The sequence below is a fragment of the Schistocerca cancellata genome, chromosome 7 (genome assembly GCF_023864275.1).
Source record: "Schistocerca cancellata isolate TAMUIC-IGC-003103 chromosome 7, iqSchCanc2.1, whole genome shotgun sequence".
NCBI classification, from domain to species: domain Eukaryota; kingdom Metazoa; phylum Arthropoda; class Insecta; order Orthoptera; family Acrididae; genus Schistocerca; species Schistocerca cancellata.
Genome location: NC_064632.1, coordinates 594,821,048 through 594,836,650, shown reverse-complemented (window position 1 = coordinate 594,836,650; position 15,603 = coordinate 594,821,048).

Below are 15,603 nucleotides of genomic sequence, written 5' to 3'. Positions count from 1 at the left end.
CTGCAATACAGCGAGCACCACTACTGCCAGCTAAATAAAAGATTCAAACTACTGAAGGCACTAACTACTGATAGGGATAGTTAGCAAATGAAAGATATTAATAGAGAACAAACACTGTATTTACCTCAATATTCATAATATATACAGCAGTTCATGACATTTTTCAAAACTCCGCCATCTCTCTCCCCACATCCACCACTGCTGGCGGCTCACCTCCAACTGCGCAACGCTACGCGCTGTTCACATCCAGCTATAGCAGTTCATGACAACAATGGCAGGCAACAATGCAAACTAGCCACAGACTGCACACAGCACAGCCAGTGATTTTCATACAGAGCGCTACGTGGCATTACCCATATAAAAATCTAAACAGCCTACTTACACTGTGATGGTTGCACGTACATTCCAGGTATTTGGGGCTGACAGTTGGTTATAAAATTATGCTCTATATGTCTATAGTTTTAATAACTGAAGCTGGAAATCGATTTCATGAAGTACTAAACAGCTGTGCTGACAGTTCTGCCTTGAACTATCTCTTGGTAGATGACTGTCTATTCGTCAAAAGGAAATCAGTATGGGGTACAATACCTCATGCCAGGTTTTTTTGCTAGTATTGTGAAATGGAAAATTCTAGTGACAGTAAATCTGAGGATGTAAAGAACATTTATAGATGTCTAGAGGCCTGACTGTCTTGTAGGCAAAGATATAGAAAAAATTACACCTTTCTGATACATTAAGGAGGCAACGTGTCATTAAGACTTAGTTAATTATTCATTAAAGTGTTCTTATATGTAGCCCTAATGTCATTCTGGAATTTTTGGTCTGGGACGAACTAAAATGTTTATCACATCGTCATGGCGCCTTTTCCTGTTATGGCTCCTAGAATTGGAATACATTGGTTTTATATTTTAGGTAGACATGTATATGTTGAGGAAGACTGTAGTTTGAACGGAAAGATGCAATCCTATACTCCGATATTCTCCTTAAGAAAGACAACAAAAACCTAGACTGGGTTAGAGTTACTACTGATAGTCGTGTAATGATCTCTTGGTGGAATGCTATGTTTTTCTGCTGGATGACTGTGACTTCATCGTAAGAAAACCAGTATGGTTTAGGGAAGTGAGAGACACTTGTGACAGAGGTATAATGCAACATCTGCATTTTTTCGTGTAGTATCCTGTCAGGCGCTTCCATCATGCGGAGACCCTCTCAGGTACGTGGTATCTTCACCTGATGGTGGGAGTTGGCGCTAGAAGACGTTTTTCTCTCTTTGAGATCGTCTTTGGTGAGTGATTGTTTACAGTTTTAAAAACGTTGTATACATATTAATACTTTCGGTGACATAGATTAAATTTCACAGCTGATAAATAGTTTCATTTTGTAGTTTAACAAGGTAATAACCGATTTTACTGTAAAGTGATTGTCGAGAAGTTTACTTGTGTTTCACATCGCGGTGCGAAGAGTGGCATGTTGCAACACAGTATTGCAACATACCCCACTCTAGGTTAGGTAGACGTATCATGCCTGTCGGCTCATGTAGTGCTTTTATTTCCCTTCTTATAATTTACGTTTACTCAAATTAAAATTTTACTTTAAGATAAACAAAAGTCATCGTTACATACACAGAACAGAAGAAGGTTTGACAACTTTACATGTGATGCAAAAAGCAGCGCTGTGGTTCTTGGGAAAGGAGCAAAGGGCGATTATTCTACTGGAAAAATTGCAAAAAAATTTAATATTTGTAACTGTACCTTCTCTCGATTCATCAAAAAGAAAAACGAAACAGACTGAGACGTTACTTCTGGGTACTTTAAACATATGAAAGTATTTTCAGACAGTCAGAAAATAATATTCAGGGACTCGATTATAAGATCCAGTGAAATTATGTTTGGGTTGACTAAAGAGGAAGCAGGAAAAATGGGGTATCTTTGTGCAGAATACTTTAATTTGAAAATGGCAGCATCTTGGGCACAAAAGTAAATAGCTGGAGCCTATTGGCTTTCAGGATTTTTGGAGAGGAACTTATCTTTCCGTTAGACAGGCAGCTGCTGCCATAACGGCTTGGATGGCACGTTGTGTGCCTACGCTCCTGGCGGCTCAGGACGCTATACGTCGACACCTGGCGCCGTACACTTGGGGATGTGGATGTGGGTTACTGTGTGAAATATGCTTGTTATGACGCACTCCACAATCCCTCTCAATTTCTACATTCATTTCAGGTCTATTTTCCTTGTGGTACCTTGTGTCACTCACAAAGACGAGAGCCAAAGAAACGAAAGCGTTGATCTACCCATCCCTAAATATCACTTATCTTACGCAGAACGTGTGTTGGCTATGAATGTTAGTTCTCTATAGCGTTTTCGTGAAAAGAGCGTTGTCCAGTTTGAGTTCATGTAATTCTAGAACGTTGACATAACCAATCCAATAAGAATTCGAGCAGTACGTTATTGGTTTTGGAAAAAGTCTTCTACTTACAATTAGTAAGCAACAAAAGATACGCTGCAATTAGGTGTGACCCCTGTTATAAATCACATCGCAGGATTTGCTCCGTCAGTCTGAGACCAATAACAATTCGGATCAATAGATATGGAATACAATTATCTTGCAGACTGTCTTAGATGTATGTTCCTTAAACAAATTAGCCAGAAGAGTGTGAGCTATAAAAGGGAATCATCACAGGCAAGGCTTGAGGGTATTTTCTAAAACAAATTTTTCCTTGTACTGCCTTACAGGGGAACAAAAATTTAGATTTAGTAATGTCCTATGTATATATAGACGTCATCAGCCTCTGGAGTGTATTCCAATATTAGCTGACCTGTTCTTTGTCTTCCATGAAAGTGTCATAGATGGGATGTTGTCAGAGCACTCATGACACATGAGAACCAGGAGATAGGAGGATTCGTGGCAAAATCTGGATGTGCAACAATTTACACCTGATGATTTTATTGTATCAAGTACAGGGGGGAATGTATTTGTGACTAGATAATATTTTTTTGTTTAACACAGGATATCGATTTATATCTGTTTATAAGACTCTATAGGTAAATCCAACTGACTACATAATTTTAGAAGGTATTGTAAAGTCATCTTCAAGCAGTGTTTGGTGACTGATTCGGAGTGCTTGCAAGCACCTGCATGTAAGTGTGACGAGACCTCTATCAGGCGGCAATCATAAGTCGTGGTGCGGTTGATAAGAAGGCAGCTGCATGTGTTCCTGACAGTCGAAAAGAATTGCTCGACCGTTACCTGAGTGATACGGAGGTCTGTGATAACCACCATTAATCAGTTTGTTTAGGACATTTTCTGGTGCTACTGTTAGCTAATGTCCACACGGTGAGGCTGTGGCGGTCTTTCACTTACGTGAGGAGCACGGATGTGGTGAGGCCTCAGATCTACTTGGGGCCTTGCAGGGGTGAAGGCAGACTTGCCTTGAGGCAGTTACAGGAATCAAGAAGAACTGGTGGTGAGTCTATCAGGTACATACAGGCCGTTTTTCGAGCTCTCCTTGCCCATATGTTGTTCCAAAGTTAATTAAGTTTTGCGAAAGATTAATTGTAATAGTGTCTTTGGATAATCAGCTTATCAACAGATGGTGCGCGATCACTGCGGGTGTTTAAGCTCGCATTTTATCATATAGGGGGATGGTGCTATGGTCTCTTGAGTAGGTGACTTTCCGTGTGGAAATAGTTTACTTTTGCTGCACTGTGGCCATTGCACAGTCTCATTTTGGTGGCCAGGTTTATTTATGTATGCCTCTGGTATATTTCTGAGTTTTATAGTAATATCGCACATTAATACTGCAGAATTGCATGTATTTGGATTCTGCCTGGTATCACTAGCAGATCCCTGCTCTTCCTGGCCTGCTTCCATAACAGTGAGTTTCGGGCCAGCAGACAAGTTAGTTGCATCATACACGATTAGTGGATACATTATGCAAAATTTTCTGTTTTTGCTGGTGTGGTGGCAATGTGTTTGTGACCATGATCTAACTATTGGTGTTCACAGTAGTTGATGTACTCTACATGTGAATGTTAGAAGAGTGGGCTGTACTGCAAATGACATACTTCTTGTTGGGTTGATTTTGGATACTGCTCAGCTCTCTCTCTACGTGCTTATTTTGTAGCACTGCACAATTCTTGACCACACAGTATCTTTGCTTGGAAGTATCTGAATTTTGCTGAAGCTACTATTTCCAACAATGCACTCATGTTAACACATTAACTACGATGTTGTAAGTAGACGAGAAGTGTAAGTAATTGCTCAGTTTCCATTTTCAAGCTCACTCACTCCTTTCATGTGTTCATCACGAGGTAATGAAAAGTTATCCAGAACCTACACTTGCCATATAGTATAATCCACTTAATTTCATTTAAGTTACTTAGAAAAATTAATAAATATGAATATTTCTCATATGACATTCACCAATGTTCAAAAATTATTTTTTTCATACAAAAGGTGAACATAAGAAAATAAAATTTAATAATTTTTGTAAAAGATGAACTTAAGAAAATAAAATTTAATATTTTTTATAATAGGTCAATATCAGAAATTAAATAAAATTCTTTATGCTTAATGTAAAAAAGTATCTTTTATTTTGCCAGGGTGAATGAGCATATACCCTGGAATTATCTATTGAATTCAGAAAAATAAATTCATTATCAAACAGTTCTAAATTTTCACATCATGAATTCAATATTGAAATGCATTATTTCTATTTTTAAGATTCTTCATTCCTTTATATTTCATTTTCTTCTGTTCATTTTCAGTTAACTGAAAATCTCAGTCAGTAATTAATGTAGGATATCTATCTGGTAAAATAATCTTAAACTCATTATTAAGCTAAATACATATTTCTTTCTCCATATCTAGTATGTAAATATTCACATTCAATAACATTATATACAACATATATCTCTAACTCAGTTAATTTTTTATCTTTTTCAAGACACTTGCATTGTTGGGCTTCTTGATTATGGTCTCCATTTATACAGAAAAAATTTATTAAATTTTTTATGATTTGTAATGACTGTATGGCAATGTGTCTCTTTTATTTTAAAAACTTATTTTTAGTCATCATCAGGGCTCAATGTTTTTCTGTACTTAATTAGACTGTGTGTATTTCATATTTTTCACTTCAAATAATTTTAAATATTCTGTAGATTCTCCATTGTTAAACAATCTGTATGATCTTGTAAGCTTATTCTATTTTGACAATACATTCCTTAACTCACTTAGATTTTTCCCTATTTTATTGCCAACTTTATAAGCATACATTTTTGTTCTCAAACCACAAAATTCTTCCTTCACTTTTCCATTGTATTCGGCTTTAATTTTTTCCTACAACTTACTTGTTAGCTTGTGGAATACCATAAATATCATTTTCAGGGTAATCACTAGTATCAAATTTATCAATCATCGATTTCAAATCTCCAGAAAATTTTTTGTTTGTATATTATAGAAATACCTGTCTGTATCTTGAGAACGCAATTCAATATTTTCCAGATTTTTAGATTTCATTGTTCTATAGTGAAAATCATACATCAATTGTTTAGATAAAACAAGTATACTCATTTCAACATAGATCGGTTTATGAAGTGTGATTTTTGGCTTATTCATATTAACAGCAGCAAGATTTTCATTAAACATAGTTCTTGCTTTAAAGCTTGGCTTTGCTGTTAGTTTATCACATTTCCTCCAAATGGCCTTAATTATATATCCACTCTATTTCTAATATTTTCCATTGTCTTGCAAAAGATCGATTTATTCATAAGTTTATAGAAACCTTTTTAAAAATGTTTTTTGGCTTTAGTTCTCAGTTCTGTATTTAAGTCTACATACTTCCTCAAAAATTCAATTGTTAGTTTTAAAATTGTATTTATTTTCGTTAATTTCATTCCTAATGATAAATGCTGATCAAGATTTCTATAATGAACTTCATATTTATTTTTATGATTCAGAGTAGTCAACAACTTACTTTCTCTGGTGACAGCTAAGCAGTCTTAGGCCTGCATCCAGATACAATTTTGTTTTGAGGAGCTAATGTTAAATACTTATGTAAATCATGTAATTCTTTTGGATACTCTTAATTTACTTCAAAAATATATCGAATTTTACCAGTATATGAAATATCACTTATTTTTGTAGTGTGAAAACAATTTGGATAATCTTACTCATATTCACCATATGGTAAATACTGACTCCTATAATATCTGTATAAATTATTCACATCTAAATATGCCAGATAATTTGATATCTTTTACTATTAAAATCCCACATTCATTTTTGTTGTAACTCTTCACGCTTTCCCGCCGATCTAATGACATCTTGTGTTGTCGGGTGTTCTGCCGGATATCAGCATCGTACTTGCACGATATTTCGGTCACGTAGCTCGTGACCTTCATCAGGTGCGAGCTGAGACTGCTCCTCGAGTGGACCTGGTGCAGTATTTATGCCTATGGCCTTCCCCCTCCACGAACGGCTGCAGGCGCTTCCTCTGTGGTCCGCGCCCATTCCCTGCGACCTGCTGGAGCGTTTCTGCTCCGTTTTCCGTCCGCTGCGGTTCTAGGTGTTCCCTCTGCGGTCCGCGCCCACCAAACCCGTTCCTGGGGGTTTCATCTACGGTCTGGGGTACCAAGCGTTCCCCCTGCGGTGCGCGCCCGCTCACCACGACCTGTTGGACCGTTGTCGCTCCGTTTTTCGTCTGTTGCGGCTCTGGATGTTCCCTCTGCGGTCCGCGCCCACCAGTCCCACTTCTGGGTGTTCCATCTTCGGTCTGGTGCGCCTGGCAGTCCGTCAGGGGCTCGTTTTCCATCTCCATGTCTCTGGTTCTTCTGTTTGTGTAGTGTTGCAGCTGGCCCCGTTGCTCCTTTAACAATTCCAGAACCAGATCCCAGGCTCTGCTTAGCTGGTACCCTGTGTCACGGTTCATAAGATCGTCAGCTATTTCAATTTCTATCGATTCTCTTACACCACTGTCCCAAAATCTGGGTGTTTGTGCAAGAATCTTGGTATCCTCATACTTCATGTCATGATCTAGTTCTAGACAGTGTTCAGCAATGGCTGACTTAGTCACCTGTCTTAATCTAGTGTGCCTCTGATGTTCTTTGCACCTGATCTCCACAGTTCTAGTCGTCTGGCCAATGTAGGACATGCCACATTGACAAGGTATATTGTAAACCCCTGGTTTTCGTAACCCCAGGTCGTCTCTGACACTCCCCAGCAGTCCCCCGATCTTGTTGGATGGACAGAAAACACACTTGATATTGTGTTTACGGAGGATCCTACTGATTCTGGCAGAAATAGAGCCAGCATAGGGCAGATATGCCACCTTCTTTGCTTCATCTTGGTCTTCTTCAGGAACCTGTGGTATAGTGGCTGGTTGGAGTGCCCTCTCAATTTGTCTGTCCGTGTATCCATTCTTGGAGAAAACTGTTTTGAGACGTTCTATCTCTATAGGTAGATTCTCTTGGTCTGACAGGGCACGAGCTCTCTGGACCAAAGTCTTCAGAACCCCATTCTTCTGTGCAGGGTGGTGACAGCTGCTGGCCTGAAGATATAAATCATTGTGTGTTGGTTTTAGGTACACACTGGCCAATTGATCCATCTGCTTTCCTCTGGACTAGTATTCCTCCTCTTATTCCCTTTTCAACCATTAAAATCATATCATAATCATGTAATAAACAAGTAGTTCTTTAGTAATTTTCAACACTGCATCCCAAGATAGTCTGGTGCAGCAAAATACCAAGATGGATCTAGAGAAAATGCATTTATACAATTTTTTCTAAAATTTCCAAATATATGAGCCAATAACAATACATCAGTTTTAAGATATAGATCATGATATTCACCTGGATTTTTAATATTAATTTTTTTCCAAACCACTTTTGCATGTTTATAATCTTCCTCACTTATTGCACAGTCATTCAGTTTATTATAGTATCCTTTTTTGCTGATAATTGTGTCTATTCAAATTTTTTTCCAAGAATCCATGTAACCATATGCATATACATCTTTTCTGATCACTAAATCTAATGATTCTGGAAAAAAATTCTAATGTTCTTCATTTCATCTGTCCGAAAATTGATGAAAATTTATCAAGTGAAGAAGTCATAAATTTACAAATGTCAATAAATCTCGTTTTTAAATTTTCTTTCACAAACAGATACAAATCATAGCCTGCTAAATTATGTACATAAATTACTTTTATTGCTCTCTCTCTCTCTCTCTCTCTCTCTCTCTCTCTCTCTCTATATATATATATATATATATATATATATATATATTTAAGTCAAATGATCATGAATAGGAACATGTTTATTTTTTTGGAGTAATTGCAGATACACAATGCAAATATGCAAATTGTTTGTATCTATCTTATCTTGATTGTTCTTCAGGAGTTAATGGTTTCATTCCTTCAACTCCAGAAGAAATTCTTCCAATATATTCAAACTTTTTTGTACATTCAGTAATTTTTTACGACAGTGTGGTCCTCTATAAGGAATAGGATTTTATATTGTCGATTTACACAATTAATATAATAACAGAATCCACTTGGATAATGTTTTTGATATTTCATTGTACACGAATTATCTGTGTTCAGTTGACAGTTGTCCATCTTCAATAGTAAACTTTCATAATCAGCATAAATAACTAATGGAACTTCCTGTGTATTTTGATAATTTTTAAAACTTACATATGGACCTTTGCCTGGCATTTCTACTTTCAATGGTTTGTTAACTAAACAGCTTGATGTGTGATTATCTAATTTTCTTTTACTAGTGGAATGGAGTACACATATAACAAATAAATTTCACCTATTCATGTTTATTAACTTTACTCAAAATAAGTTTACATAAATTTTTTACACAACAATATTGTGAATTATTTCCTTCCTTGATATAAAGGAGATTTAGATGTTATACTTGATGTTTTTCATCAAATGAATAAACATCGATGGACACATTAATTTTATTTCCAATTATTTTTGAGTACTACTATTCAAAATATTAATATAATTGTGCCAACACTCTTTGTTATAAATTTACTGAATTAGGACGCAACCCTAAGGTTGCTTCAGCTGCAAGTAGATTCTGGTTAAGTCTTAACATTTCTTCACAATTTGGACGTCTATTTTCGATTCTATTTAACTGTTTTTGTAAGTGTATTCATAATCACCGTCAAATAACTTTAAAAGAAAGCAGTTGGTCTTACATTTTCATTAACTGTTTGAGGAAGAAGGTGCATCCTAAAGCTGCCTTTAGCTGCTACTACATTTAGTAATAAACTATTTATTTATTCATTTCTTTCATTTATTATTCGAAATGAATCATGAATTAGTTCTTTGAATTGTTTTATACTTTTAACTTCGATTTTACTTAAATTTTCCAAGTGAGTTATCCTCTGTTTCGCTTTATATTCACCATGTTTTCGAAAGGATGGTAAAGCTTCTTCAAAAACCCAATCTTGAAAATTTACTGCAAAAGGCATCTTGGATCTCATAACAAAAGAACACAAACTTGGTTCATTAATAAATTTTGTTGAATTTTGTATGTATTTAGGTAGCACAGTGTAAGGACTACCAAGATTTTCAAATGATTTATAAAATTTTTCTTTAATGGGGTCTTGAACTGCTTTTGTAGGTCGAACATATGCTAAAAGATCAGCAACAGGTCATGGACTATTCTCTTCATCGATAATCATAAATATGTGTTTATTATTATATGTACGTTTGTTGTTGATAAGGTCTATAATCGACTCCATTTAACAGAAATTTATTTAATAGATTTAAATGTTTTAGATTTAAAACATGGACGAAAAAGTTAAAACATCCATTATAATGAAGACCTATTTTTCTTCAATGAATGGATTAATTTTTTAACAGGAAAATGACAGTTTTTGAATTTTCCTTTTTTTACAAATCTGATAAGAATTGTTTCTAACGGCAAACCCAAATAATCTGAGAGACAATGAACTGAAAGTTAGAGCAAATGTATAACAACATCTTAACCATCTTGTTAATGAAGAAATGAAAAATGATATTAACAAAACAAGTGTCATTTCTTGCCAGTGCAATGAAGGAGAGAAATAATTAAAGACTAAACAACAATTAATTATTCAGATGATTCATATTATGAGTAAAAATAAAAGTTTCAACAACTGTACATATAGTATTTAGCAAATGGAACATATAGTGAAATAGTTGTAGATCATATTAAAAAGGAAAATCCATTTAGTGAAATTGAATGAAAAGAATTAATTTCGAGTATTTTTAATTATCTGGAAAAATTATTAGCGAATTTCAAAATAATTTGAATTGGAATCATATGTCAACACATCAAAAATTATCTGATTATGTTATTGGGGTATTTCAAGATAAATTTCATTGTACTTGTATACCAAAGGAACAAAAATTATCAGAAGATTTTACAAGAGAATTTCAGGATAAATTAAATTAGGAGAATTTATTGTGTGCACAAGAAATATCTGAAGATTTTATGCAAGAATTTCAAGGCAATATGTGTTAGTGTATGGGGCATCAAAGCATTCGTTAGAAACAAATAAGTTGGTAGCAAATTTTGTAAGCACAGCAGTTTTACCAATTTGTTGCTATGTTTCCTCTTTCCTTAGGTTTTACTTTCTTATGTAGCATTTTCCTTCTTTTCCTGCTTCATATAAGAAATACAACCCTGAAATAGACAAAATAATCTTATGCTAAACCACTATTACATTACTATCCTGTATGACAGTAGATGGAAAGTGTGGGTTCTGGCCCAGCTTCCATTTTGCAGCTCACTCACGCGTTTCACTCAGTTGGTCACCAGAAAATGAAAACCTATCCTTCTATGCGTAATTTTCAACAGTTTTTTCAGTTTTTATTTTGTCTTTCTTTCTGAAAATACATCAGAATGAAATACAAACAAATTGTAAAGGTTTCATCACCTTTTCTAATTATTTATTCCTTTATATAGTTAAAAATTTTCAGTGAGTATTTTGTGCTGTGCATCGTAAGTTAATTTTTTCTTACAAGACATCGTTACTTATGCCAAAGTATCAGTAGGAATTTTTACATTAAAAGTTGCACAAAGTTCCAGTTGTGAACTTACAATATTCTTTCTAAAGTCATGTTAATCACATAGACAGATCAGTTCGTTATGAAATTATATAGAGACCTGACAGTGTCTGATTTGAGTAGCATAACTCGTTTAAAATCGAGAAACGCATTGTGTACTTCGAGAAAATTATTTAAAGGATTAATATTCCATATTTCCTGCGGTAAAATTTCGTTTCTTCCATTTTTCAAGTATATATGCTGTAGATTAACGTGATCGAATAATGAAGAGTCAAATAACTGATTATTTTTACGATTTGACTGAAATGTAATGAATACAAAATATGGCTTATCAAATTCCACTAAATTATAGTAACTTGTGATATCAAGTTCGAAATGTTTCGTACCACTCAATCCTGTAACTTCTACAGTTTTAGTTCATAAAAAGATATTGGAACTTTTGTATTTTTGAGAATACTCATAGGTTCACCTTTAACAGTTGGTGTACGAATTCCCATCGATTCTATTACAATTTTTCCTTCCTTATGAAGTGTATCATTAATATCAACTCCAGCATTACTATAATCAGGTCAACTAAGAACTGCATCTCCAGATCTAGAAGATCTAGTAAAAATTACTGTTAACTCTCCTTCCAGATAATTTGTTTATAATCTTTAAAAAATCCACCAAGCATTGATGATGGATAAAATACTTCATTTTTCTTGCTTCTTATTTTTCCATTATTATGATTATGTCCTTCCAAGCTTATTTTATTAGTATCAGATGAGGTCAAATTCAACACAGCTGTTGATAAAATAAAAAGATGTTCGATTATAGATGAAATATTATTTCTTTCTTTTATTGTCACAAAATCAAAAAAATTTTGACACATAACATCAGTTACGTTTTTATTGGATTTTCTGTCATATGTTGGATAATCTGACTCTGGTCCCTCAGAATTAACTATAACAATTCTGAAGGTCATGTATAATTGTGCATGATTCTGATGAAGCCATCCATCCTCAATATTTATTTCAATCTCTGTATCCTTGTTGGATCCATTTAAATTATTTTTTGAATTCTTATTCAAAGTGATTTAGAAATTGGAATGCTTGTTGTTTAGATTTATCTTTTTCAACAGATGCTGTATACTTTAAATAATCAAAGAAATTTTTTTGTAATGTAGTGTATTATTTTCTTATTTTTTTACTATTTTAATTTTTCATCATCGTTATTGACTCTTTAAAATATTCAACTGCTTATAAAATCCATTTTCTTTAACATGATTATTTGGTTTTAAAGTTTTTATTTCATTCTCAATATATTTTTATTCTGAAGCAAGAGGAACAATATGTTTTAGTTCTGTGAATGGTATCACATTATTTTTTAGAGATTCGACCTAATGTCTTCTGTTTTTTGACACAATTGTAGGTGTCAAATCTTTGGTTTTTTAGAATATCATACAAAAATGTTAAAATATTGCTAGTTATTAAAGTATTTTTTCTTCAAATAAATGCCTCCAGACATCTTTAAACCAACTACCTAATTCAATTTGATAATTATTATTATGAATAAAGTCACAAATATTCACCATGTGTTTCTAAACTAGTGACAACTGCATTACATGAAATAGCGTCCATTTGTTAAAAATAAATTTTATTAAATTTTTATTTTTCAATAAAACAATGCTTTTTTCTAATTATTATTTCCGTGATTATCATATATATTTCAGTACATTCGAGATTGTAATTTTTTACAGACTGAAGAAAGGCATTTTAATTTGCTTTGTATTTTCAGGGTTGGTGCTCATTGATTCTACATTATTAGTTGAACTTTCAGGGTATGCGATGCCAGGCCCTTAATTATTAGCCATCCAGGATGCCCTCCTCCGACTACAGCGACTGGGGAAGGTTGTAGCTTTTTTCTGGGTTCCGGGGCATGTCGGCATTGCTGGGAATGAAAGGGCAGATCTCGCAGCCGAGTAGGCGTGTCTCGATCCACAAGTATCTCAGTGTGCTATCCCCTTGCACGCACTCACCTCGCTGTTGAGCTCACGGGTCATGCGTCGGTGGGAGGATGAGTGGCTGGAAGTGACTGACAATAAGCTCCGTATAGTCAAGCCCACAACGCGTGTGTGGTGTACTTCCTTTCAGCCCCATCGACGGGACGAGGTTCTCCTCACTCGGCTTCGAATAGGCCACAGCACAATGACGCATGGCTTCCTTCTCTGGCGAGAGGACTCTCCAATGTGTGGTGCTTGTGGCGTCCAGGTCACTGTGCGCCACGTTTTATTGGATTGCGTTTTATTTTCTGACCAGCGGGTCGCGGCTGACTTGCCAGCGGACCTGCCATCTCTTTTAGGCAACACTCGGACGAATGTGGTTAAAGTTTTAAAGTTCTGTGCCCTGTCAAATGAAGAAAGAACACACACACAGAAACAAACACACACACCAGAAATGATAAAGATGCTATTGTTTATCATCAATAAATAATTTGCATACGTTTGGACTCATACTGAATTGTGACTGGCTGAAAGCATCATGACAGCGATGAAGTGTTACTTGACATGGAGAGCTGTGGGACTGAGCTCATGTAACTGCATAAAATTGTTGAAAAAATACGAAAATCTCTAAAAATAAGTATCATAGAGGAAAATATTGTAAAAATAGAAAAATGTGCAGAAAATACAGAAAAATAAGGACAAATACGAAAAATGGGTAAATCATTCATAAAATTAGGAAAAATCTGGAAGAGTGAGAGCACTTACATATTGGCCTGAGTGTGGTTTGTGCTCGTGCGCTCAGTGAAGACGATCACTTAATAATGAATCGTTTATTTGCAAATAGGCCCCAAGTGACCTGATTTAACATAACATCATTAATTTTTAATTAACAAATAGCCACTGCCTGATCCTCTCCCTATGTTGTACAGTTCTAATCACACTCGAATGCCCCCATTATAAAAGATGAAGATGGGATGGGGTTGGTTCAACCTCAATGATCCATGGGTAGGCAAGAGGAGGGTGGGGAGATAGGGCTGAGGGGAGAGACAGAGGGAATGTGGTGTAGCTTCCCCTGGGTGACATTGACCAATTCCTGATTGTTCCCTTGGGGGGTGGAGGGTGAGCTTGATTAAAAGTCGCCCAACTGTGTGACTTGACACCAGAAGCCCTTATCAGTTATCTCGCTTAGTATGCCCACTGATATCATACTCATGACCTATTTTTAATGTCATCAGTCCTCTGACTGGTTTGTGTGGGCCACTACGAATTCATCTCATGTGCCAAATTTTTCAGCTCAGAGTAGCAATTACAGCCTATGTCCTTAATTAATTGCACTATTTATTGCTATCTCTGTCTTCCTCTACAGTTTTTACCCTCTAACGCTCCCTCTAGCACCATGGAAGTTATTCCCTGATGTCCTACCAGATGTCCTATTATCCTGTCCCTTCTTCTTATCACTGTTTCCAAAATATTTCTTTCCTCGTCGATTCTCTGGAAAACCTCCTCATTCCTTAACAGTCCACCTAATTTTCAAGATTCTACTATAGCACCACATCTCAGATGCTTCGATTCTCTTCTGCTCCAGTTTTCCCATAGTCCATTTTTCACTACCATACAAGGCTGTGCTCTGTGCTCCATACGTACTTTTTCAGAAACTCATTATTTTGCTGCCTAGGTGACAGAATTCCTTACATGCGTCTAATTCTTGATGTCCAAAATTGATGTTAAGTTTCTCGCTTTTTTCATTTCGGCTGCTACTCATTACTTTCGTCTTTCTTCGATTTACTCTCAGTCCACTTTCTGAACTCTTGGGACTGTTCATTCCGTTCGATAGATCCTCAAATTCTTTTTCACTTTCACTGAAGATAGCAATGTCATCAGTGAATCTTATCATATATACCCTTCCACCTTGAAATTTAATCTAGCTCCTGAACCTGTGTTTTATTTCAGTCGTCACTTCTTCGATGTATAGATTGAACGGTAGGGACGGAAGACAGCACCCCTGGCTTATACCCTTTTTAATCCAAGCGCTTTGTTCTTCGTCTTCCAGTACTATTGCTCTTTCTTGCTTCTTGTACATATTGTATATTACGAGTCTCTCCCTAGAGTTTACCTATATGTCCCTCATAATTTCCAACACCTTGAGCCATTTGCGTCTTCTTTCAAGTCAAGTCCTACTAATGTGTCTTGATTTTTCTTCAGTCTTGCTTCCATTATAAACCACAACTTTAGAGTTCTCTGGTGCCCTCACCTTTCCTAAAGCGAAAGTGATCGTCCTCTAACAGATCCTCAATATTCTTAACCATTCTTCCATATGTGATTTTTGTCAGTAACTTGGATGCATATGCTTTTAAGCTGATTCTACGACGATTCTCGCACTTTTCGACTCTTGATATCTTCGGAACTGTGTAGATGATTTTTTTTCCGAACGTCTTCTGATATATCGCTAGTCTCATACATTCTGCACACCATCGTGGATATCCGTTTAGTTGCCACTTTCTCAATGATTTGAGAATCTGCAATGGAATATTATCTATCACTTCTGCCTTATTTG